The sequence below is a fragment of the Chrysochloris asiatica genome, unplaced genomic scaffold (assembly GCF_000296735.1).
Source record: "Chrysochloris asiatica unplaced genomic scaffold, ChrAsi1.0 scaffold00208, whole genome shotgun sequence".
NCBI classification, from domain to species: Eukaryota; Metazoa; Chordata; class Mammalia; order Afrosoricida; family Chrysochloridae; genus Chrysochloris; species Chrysochloris asiatica.
In genome coordinates this window covers 5,056,070-5,065,555 of record NW_006408726.1, presented here as the reverse complement: position 1 = coordinate 5,065,555, position 9,486 = coordinate 5,056,070, and positions in this window count along the sequence as shown.

Here is a 9,486-nt window from a genome sequence, read left to right as displayed (position 1 = left end):
AAACTCCTTAATTGTGACTATGGTGTCTGAGTTCTGTGCTGCCATTGTAATTAATTATAGAACCCAAGTGAGAGTGCTGTGGGAGAAATGGTCAGTGTCATTTCTTAAAGAACAGTACTGTTTAACAAATCTAGAATAACATTAGCAAATTTTAAACTGTAGTGTAGTGGTTATGAGTCGGGCTGCTAACTGTTAATCAAAGTCAACAGCCATTCTGTGAGAGAAAGATGAGGCTTTCTGCTCCCATAATGATTTACAGCCATGGAAAACCCTACACAGAGTCGCTATGAGTCAGAACCAACTCCACTGTACATAACCACCACCACATGAACGTGCTCTCAAACACTTTTAAGATGGTTGTAAACCTAACTAGAAGTTAAAGCAAAGAAAGAGAGGACATGTGAAAATGTGCTTGTGATTGGCCACCTGATGTTATGGCTCCTCAGAGAAAATGAAATTTCTCAAGAGAAATCATTTTGGGGCACTAAATGCCCAGAGACAACACACACCTAGATATGCTTGCCTTAACATTGGTATCTAGTAGATCCACAAGGAGCTTTTATGGAATTTTCCCCCAAAGTCTCCATCAGGAAGTCAGGGGTGGGGGGAAGTAAGCAGAAGAAAAAAAACAAGGCCACCTTGAGGGCTTGGGTCAGAATGAAGAGTCACTGAGCTCTTCTGAAGGCTGTAAACCAGGGAGTTATTTTCACATCTAAGAATCCACAGCACATAACCGCCACCACCAAGACTTACTTTATCAGGGTATTTGTATAAAATGAAGATGAAAGTACTTGCTCTATTTTACTATTTAACTTTCCATGCTTGCCCAGTTGGGTAGATCAGACCCTTGATCTGCCTCCTAAGTCACTGTTCCTGTAAACTCTCAAGAGTTTCAAAGCATCATTTAGCTCATAAATTATCTATAGCACAGACTTTTTGCCTAGGTAGATCAGCCAATTCCCTAAATTAGAAGTGAAGGATGCTTTGTAAGAATTGGAGGCAAGTCAGTCAAGCTTGCCTACTTTGGTTGCAGTTATCTAAAATGGTCCAAAGATGGCACTAGACACAAGTGATTCACCTGGTTCCAACTGTGTCAGCAGTAAGAGCTACTTTAAAATCCAGATTCTGTTCTGCCTAGTCTTCCTTGGCTTCTGCAGAAAATAGTCCTTCTAATTTATAAAATCATGTAAATTTGGAAGCAAAAATGAAAGCAAGCCAACAAATAATAATACTGAGTTAAATAATAAAACAGTTGCCCTCGGATGCCAGGATGGCTTGATTTAACTCACAACAGACTGGTTTTCCCTGCTTCCAGCTAAATCCAGAAGGGAACTTGGTCATACACATAGTGGCTTGCAACATACGTTTTCATTTTGGATGTCCTAACCAAGACTCTGCAGTGTCTGACCCTGGAGATGTCTTTGCTAGGACCTCCCCACATCTTTTGAGGGTTTGACCCAGAAACAATGTTCTTCATCACTGTACCCCATCTCTGCTTCCCCATTCACCTCAGCCCCAGGGCTCGTTTCCCATCTTCTCAGAGTCTGTGTTCAGATCTGTCTTGCTCCTTCCCAGAAAGTCAGGGTCTGGAGGAAGCCTCCAGACTGTGCCCTGCTCTGTTAATCCCTCATGGCCATGGAGGTGACAGTGATGGGCACAGCATCACAGTGCAGCACTTCCTAAATGTCTACTTAGTAAACCCAACAGTAAGAGGACTCTGAATGGTGCAAATGAGTTGCTGTACATTGTATGGAGTCTGTATATGTAGGCCACCCCTAATGACTACTGGGGTTTGGGGTGAACAGTATGTATAAGAACTCCTATATTTCTCATGCCTTCATTTAGTTCTCTTCTTTTTCCTACACACACCACTTCTTTTCTCTCTCCTTGAATTTGACAACAGAGCTTCACTCTTACTTCCAGTTTCTGGGAATATATCTGATGGATTTCCTCATGACCCTTAGCTGGAGCGCTTCCTTAATAGAGACCAGGGGATAGAAGAGAATGTTTCCTGGCATTTCTAAGGACTGGTCTGAAAATTCTCTCACTGCTGAATGTGGTCCTCCCTCCCAGTGGCTAATGGACTTATTTTGAACAATAAAGGACACTCACTACCCACAGGAAAGAGATAGTACAGGAGAGGTTTTAGGCCTACATAAAGATCAAGGGATTGTGGAGTCAAGACTTTTAGCTCTTTCCCTGAGAACTTGGTCTTGCAGACCCTGCACCACATGGTGGCACACTTACTCTCACCATTCATTTCTCAGAGTTTGACTCTGCTGGGAGCTGTGTGAGGAAGACCAGGCACAGGGAGAAGGTTTGAGTGACACTCAGGTTATAATATTGTGACACCCAAGTGCTCTGTGGAGAAGGTGAAGGACTAGCAATACTAATAAGACTCAAGCCTTCACTTTAGCTTAGCATGGAACCAGGAGAGGAAAATTAAATATGGAGAAGAAAGAGACAAAGCAATAAAGAAAATGGAAATATTCAGATGTTTGGTGAGCCCACTCTCTAGAAATGGGCAATACACTCAGTAAGTGAAGTGGAGAACTGCACAAAGTCTTGACTTTCAAAGACCAGAAGTTTTCTGGAGCAAAAGGAACTGCTCTCTCCTGCAATCCTTTTCTTACTTTCTGCAAATGACTGGAATATTCACAAAAGTGATAAGAAAACGTAGTGTCTCACATACAGCTTCTCTGACCATATAGCACTGTTCCTTTGTCCAGTCGATCAGGACAGGCACTAGGCAGACTGTGAAGCAGGGGAAGTGACCTAGTTTTTGTTTTAAGTTAATGCCTATAAAGGTCAATACTTACTGAGTACTTTGAACATGCCAGTTTCTGTGGTAGTTTTGTACATACACAGCTTCATTTGGAGTCCGCATCAATGCATGACCTCTGTTCTAATGTTGTCCCTATTTTACAGATGAGGACACCAAGACCCTGGGGAATTATATAACTTGGACCTGATCAGAAGTCAAGACGCAATGTCAGGAGTTGCCCATAATATTGCTTATATCATGTGAGTGAAATATCTTGCAATTTTATCTGAAGTTGATAGGGGTAGGGTCCAGAGAAAAGTGGAATTTTAAGTTTTGGGAGAATAAAAATAAAATTGTACTGTCCTGGCTCCCTGCCCTCAGAGTGTTGCTCCCTGTATTTGATAGTTCTTTCTTAACAGCTATCAAAGCCTGGCCTCCATTTGAGAGAGAAATACAATTTCAGGATTGTGTATAAACATTTTCCCATCATAAGAGGGTTTTGTGAGAGATCAGTAATGGAGCATGAAGCAATTAGACCAGACCTCCCTGCAGTTTCAGGAGTATTGCACTTTTCTGTCTCGAAATAGGCAAAGTTGCAAATGCTGGCAAGGTCAGCACTTTTCTCCTATAAAGCCTCCATCCATCCTTCCAGAGTGAAACAGAATGTGGCTGCCCACAAACTACCAGCTGTGACCACCACTGCCTGGAGCCATATTGCAGCTGGCAGCATGTCACCTGAGGAGGAAGTGGTGGGGCTTTACTGCTGCCATTCAGGACAATTCTGGAAGGTGTGGGAACAATCCGAAAGACTGCATCACTGCTGATTGAGAGAAGCAGACAATGGATGAGCCAATAGCTACTGTGCACGCCAAGTGAGCGGCTCAATCTCACCACCCACTCCACAAAAAACCTATACATGGCCGCTATGAATCGAACCAACTTGATGGTACTTAACAACAAATCTAAGGACAAATATGCCAGTGAGTGTGCTGTTCATACCACTTCTCTCCAGGTAAAACCCCTTGCTCAGAGCCCTGCAGTATAAGAGGGAATTGACCCATGACTATGACCTGAAATAATGGCTGAGCTCAACCCATCAGATTCTGTTTCTCAGTTTGAGTTTGAACTAAGATGTGGAAAGAGAGATTGCAGATATCTGCTGGAGTAGTCATGAGCTCAAACAGGACTGTGGTGGCAACAATGACCAGACACACATTGACATAACAGGGAACAGAAACTCAGATTGAAGTCAGCTAGGATAGAGCTACAAGAACAAATGCCTGAAAGACCTGTGTGTATGTATGGATTGTTCACTACACCATAGTGCCTGGCTGCATATTCCTGAGTCTCCTGGCAGAAGAGTGCCTTTATCAACTCATACCTGTCTTGGGAAATGCCATGGTCCTTAAAACTGCCCTATTCAGGAAGCTGCTAGTGGAAAACTGCTCAGCAGGGAACCAAATTGCTTTTCCATGAGAGTCCTGTCTCAATGTTGACCCATGGTTTTCCTTCTGCGTTTGCCTCTCTAATGGAGTGCCATGGGGTCCCTGAGGGGTGCAAATGGTTAAGCACTGAGGTACTAATCAAAATATTGGTGATTCCAACATATCCAGAGGACTGGTGATCTGCATATTGCCAGAAGTCCCACTCAATGGCATTTTTTTTTTTTTTTCTAATGGAGTTGTGATGGTCGTGTCTTATAACCACCTGATTCTACTGGAGTTGCTACCTTATGACAATATTCTGGCCCCTGGAGATGTGGATAGCAGTTTCTAGTTAACTAACTTCTTTCCTAATCAGCCCTGATGATGCAACAGCTAAGTGATCAGCTGCTAATATAAGGCTAGTGGCCAAACAGCAGTTCTACTGTAGACAGATGTGGCAATCCTTTCTTAAAGATTACTGCCAAGAAACTCTGTGTAGCAGTTCCTCTCAACACAGCAAGGTTTTGTGATTTTTTTTTTTTTTTTTTTTCTTCTATCAGTGAGTCCAAGAGAGCGGGGAGGGAGCAGGCAGAAAGACTGTAGGGAGTGAGGTGTAGCCAATGGGAGAAGCGACCCTGCAAGACTGGAATTCTGTGTGGAGACTTTACTCAGTTGCTCTGTGCCAGTCTCTGTCCTCCTGAGGATCTGGATGCTCCACTCTTCAGCTAGAAAGTCTGATGTAACTGGGTCTATTCTGGCCTGATCATGGGGGACTCTTCTTGGGATAAATAAACTTTGTCTGCCTTATCTGGGTCTTTAGGAGTCCCTGGGTGATACAAACAGTAACACACTCAACTGCTAATGAAAAGGTTGGGGTTCTTTCCCTCTAGGCAGAATCCTGGATATGAGGTGAGCAGGGGTGGAGGAGAGTGAACTATACCCTTCTCACTATATGGGCCTTCTTGCAGGGTATGCCTTCTTGGGGAACCTGCATCAGAGGACAGATTGTGTGTGGGGTCCTGAGATGCCAGGTAGCAGGAAGGTGGGACACAATAATCTGGTATCCCTATGGTAGGACTAGCTGAGTTGGGATGCTCCGACCTGCCTGGGACAGGAGAGGTACCAGAAGTCTGTCTTCCTGATCTCTGTCTGCCTCCTTGTCTGCAGTGAAGATGTGAATCACAGGGTGTACTCTGCTCCTTCCCCTTGTCTCTCCCCATACCCCCAAATCAGCATCCTTAGCTTCCTCTAGCCATGCCAAGGAACAGCCTCCTCTCCTCCTCCCCCGATGACTTTGGACCTATAATACAAATTAACAAGAGAAGAATATCTTTCCCCTTTTTACTACTCAGTTCAGGATTTAGGTTCTTGGGATGCTTGGGAAGAAAACTGTTTTCCACAACCCCCACCTCTGAGAGTCAGGGCTATTTCTTAACAACCTGCTATAGATTGATCATGAATTTATTTAATTTATTTGAACCTGTTTATGTTTCATTAAACTCTTTTATTGATCCTCTTAATTTTCTCTTTTTGGATTTGACTTCATAGCCCTCTCTCTGACTCTCAGTTTCAAGGGTTTCAACAGAGTGTCTGAGACCAGGCCTCAGCCAAATGACCAAGTCTGCAGAACCAGACATCAGTGTCCTCCATCATTTCTTTTGTCCCTCTCTTCTTATTCTGCTGCTATAGAAAACCAGTTGCTTTGGAGTCAACTGACTCATGTCAACCCAAAGTAGATCAGAGTAGAATTGTGCTCAATAGAATTCTCAATGGGCAATGCTTTGAAAAAAGTAGATTGCTAGATCTTTCTTCTGAGGTCTCTGGGTGAACTTAGAGCTTTAATCTTTTAGTTAGCACCTGAGTGCTGAACTCTTTGTGCCACCCAGGGACTCCTGTTACTACAGAACTCAGAGGACCAAATCCCATGTGCTGCTCCTATTTGACTATTATGCGCTATAAGAAGGACATCGGGGAGGTGTCTGATTTCCTCTCACTTCATATGGGGGATGGAGAATCAAATTCATCATAAGCACGAGACTGACTCTTATGAGGTGGAGTTTAGGCATACCACTGTGATCCAACCTTCTTTATTCCTATTCTGACACCAACTGCCCCTCCCATGGAATTCTACTTCTCTGCTGGCTTTGCTGCTCTATTGCAAATGACCACACATAATTTACAGATAGTACTCAAAATTATGAGGTTTATTATGTCAGTTAACAGCATACAAATCAGATCAGAAATGCTCAGGATCCAGTTCTTCTGGTCAGGAGCACATTTTCTCAGCCCTGCCTGAAGGCACACCTCACTCCTGTTCTTGACCTCTCAATCCTGGGGTCCCTTGGTCTCTGCCCTGCTTGGATAAGTATTACAAAGCTCCTATAACACTGCTGATAAATGCATTCCACTATGCAAGCTAGCCTCCTGTCCTAAGGCACTCAGCTTTACTTGTTGCATGGACCAGGAAGTCTACCTTTCTGTCTTGTGCTTTGGCTTTTGGGTCTGCTGCTGCCACTATTCTGAAAGTTGATTGAAAATATGTTTTACTTTATTTTATCCAGCATCTCTATGTATTTGTTGTGGACAGGCTTTACATTAGTTTATTCAACCATTCTACCAGAACGAGGATTTCTCTGTCTCTATTTTTCTTAGGAGCTCTGGTAGCGTAGTGGTTACAAATTGGGCTGCAAACCTCAAGGTCAGCAGTTCAAAACTACTAGCTGTTCCATGGGAGAAAGATGAAGCTTTCTGCTCCCATAAAGATTTACTGTACAGGGTCACTATGAGTCAGAACTGGCTCCATGGCACACCAACACTACCACCATCATTTTTCTAAGAGGAGTCCCTGATAGGGCAAATATTTTACATGCTCAGTTAGTAATGGAAAGGTTGGAGGCTTGAGTCCACCCAGAGATGCCTCAGAAGAAAGGTCTGTTTAAAAAAAACTCAGCCATTGAAATCTCTGTGGAGTTTAACTTTACTTGGACACACACAGGATTGTCATGAGTCAGAGTGAATTTGGTAGCAAGTGGTTCATTTTCTGAGGAGTGCAATTTATAAATATTCAGTAAGAAAATTCTTAACACACAATCTTATACTGGAATTATCTTTTTTAAACCCCTTTTCTCACCCCCTCAAAGTTAAATAATTCATAAAACAATAATAATAAAAAAAAAACATACAAAACTTCTGCAGAGAGGTACACTAATCTTTAGTCAGGGGTGAGCAGCTAGTCTTGACACATCTCTCTTTTGCATGGCCCACTTCAGTGATGTGCTCCCACAGACCCTGGGTAGTGGTCATCTGCTTTGGGCAGCTCTGGCTATAACTTCACTCTCCAGATCCTATGACTTGGTTCCTGGACATGAAAGCCCCCAGCAGCCAAGTGGAGTGCCAGGCTGCACTCTACCCTGTAATTGCTAGGAGGTTGGTGGGGGAGTCTCTGGAAATTTCACAAACTGTAGAGCTGTATAGTGACTAGAACAATATTCTGGTTGTTGATGTTGTTGTTGTTAACTCTGTCAAGTAGGTTCTGACCCATAAAACTCAGAAGGTTTCCAGAGAGTGCCTGGTGAGCTTGAACCACTGACCTAGTGTTTCAAATCAGCTTTGCATTTTGGCTCATTAACTCACAGTGCCACACCAGGTAGATGATGGTAAAGGGTCTTGCATGAGCCCTTTTCTCATTTGCACTGAATTGCCACCTGGGATTGTTGTTGAGCACCATCTGACTCATAGCCACCCTGTATAGGGTTTCCAAGGAGCAGCAGGTAAACCTGAACCATCAACCTTTTGTTTTAAACTGACCTTGAGGTCCAATGCATTATCCCACAGTGCCACCTGGGGTGGAGTGGCTCAAATACTTAAAGGTGATTTTTCTTGATTCCTGTGGAAGTTTGTTCTCTGATGCAAATTGCCCCTATTCAGTAGCAGCAATAAAACAATAACATTTACTAACGTCCTAGTTATGCCTGTTAACTCTGTTGTTTTGTTGTTAAGTATCCTAGAGTGGATTCTGATACATAGTGACCTTGTATAGGGTTTCCCAGGAGCAGCTGGTGTTTTGAACCACCAACTTTGTGATTAGCAGTCACATGTTTATCCTACAACATCACATCAGGAATCTATACTGTTAATTATGTTGTTGTTGTTAAGTGCCATCAAGTCAGCTCTGACCCATACTGACTCTGTATAGAGTTTCAGAGGAGCAGCTGATAAGCTTGAACTGACTTTGTTCAACCCAACTTTGTAGTAACCCACAGTGCCACACATCCTATTAACTATAGTCAACATTTATTGAGTTCTTGTTATAGACCAGGCATTGTGCTAGGTGCTTTTCAAACACAATTTTGTTTAACTTATTTAAGCCTGTGAAGTAATAATGATAATATGATTCCAATTCTACCAATGAGGTGGAATAACTTTCCGGGAGTCACACAGAGCACAAGAGACAGTGGTCATGTCTGGTGGTTATGTGCCGTGGAGTCGGCTCCAACTCATAGTGAGCCTGCGTAGGGTTTTCCAAGGCTGTAAAATCTTTATGGGAGCAGAAATCTTCATCTTTCTCCAACGGAACTGCTGGTAGTTTTGAACTGCTGACTGCATAACCATTATGTTACTAAAGAACCTTACAAGAAAGGTTGTTGTTGTTCAATGCTGTTGAGTTGGTTCAGATCCATAGAGACCCTGTAGAGGGTTTTGAAGGAGCAGTTGGTAAGCTTGAACCACCAATCTTGAGGTTCAACTGGCTTTGCAGTCTGGTGCGTGAACCCACAGCACCACACCAGGACTCCACAAGAAATGTAGGTAGGACTAAATCAGTTGGATTTAAATCCATGTTCTTTTCTTGCTGTACTTTATCCTGAGGATTCAGAAATGGCATAAGTCACAGACGGTGTGGGAGACATTCATGCCCACTAATGGGAGACATTCACACATTTCCTGGGTGGCACAAATGATTAACCAAAAAGTTGCCAATTTCAGTCAACATAGAGGAAAATTGGAAGAAATACCTGGTGATTTACTTTCCTGAAGTCAACTCTTGAAAATGCTGTGGAGCACAGTTCCATGCTGGCATGTGTGGTTACCATGAGTCAGAGTTGACTAGATGACAACTGTTTTTTATTATATATATACATACATACATATGTTGTTGTTGTTATTAGGTGCCATTGAGTCAGCATCAACTCATAATGACCTTATGCACAGCAGAACAAAACAGTGTCTGATCCTGGGCCAACCTCATTACTGTTGTCACACTTGAGTCCATCAATGCTGCCACCTGGCCAATCCATCTCG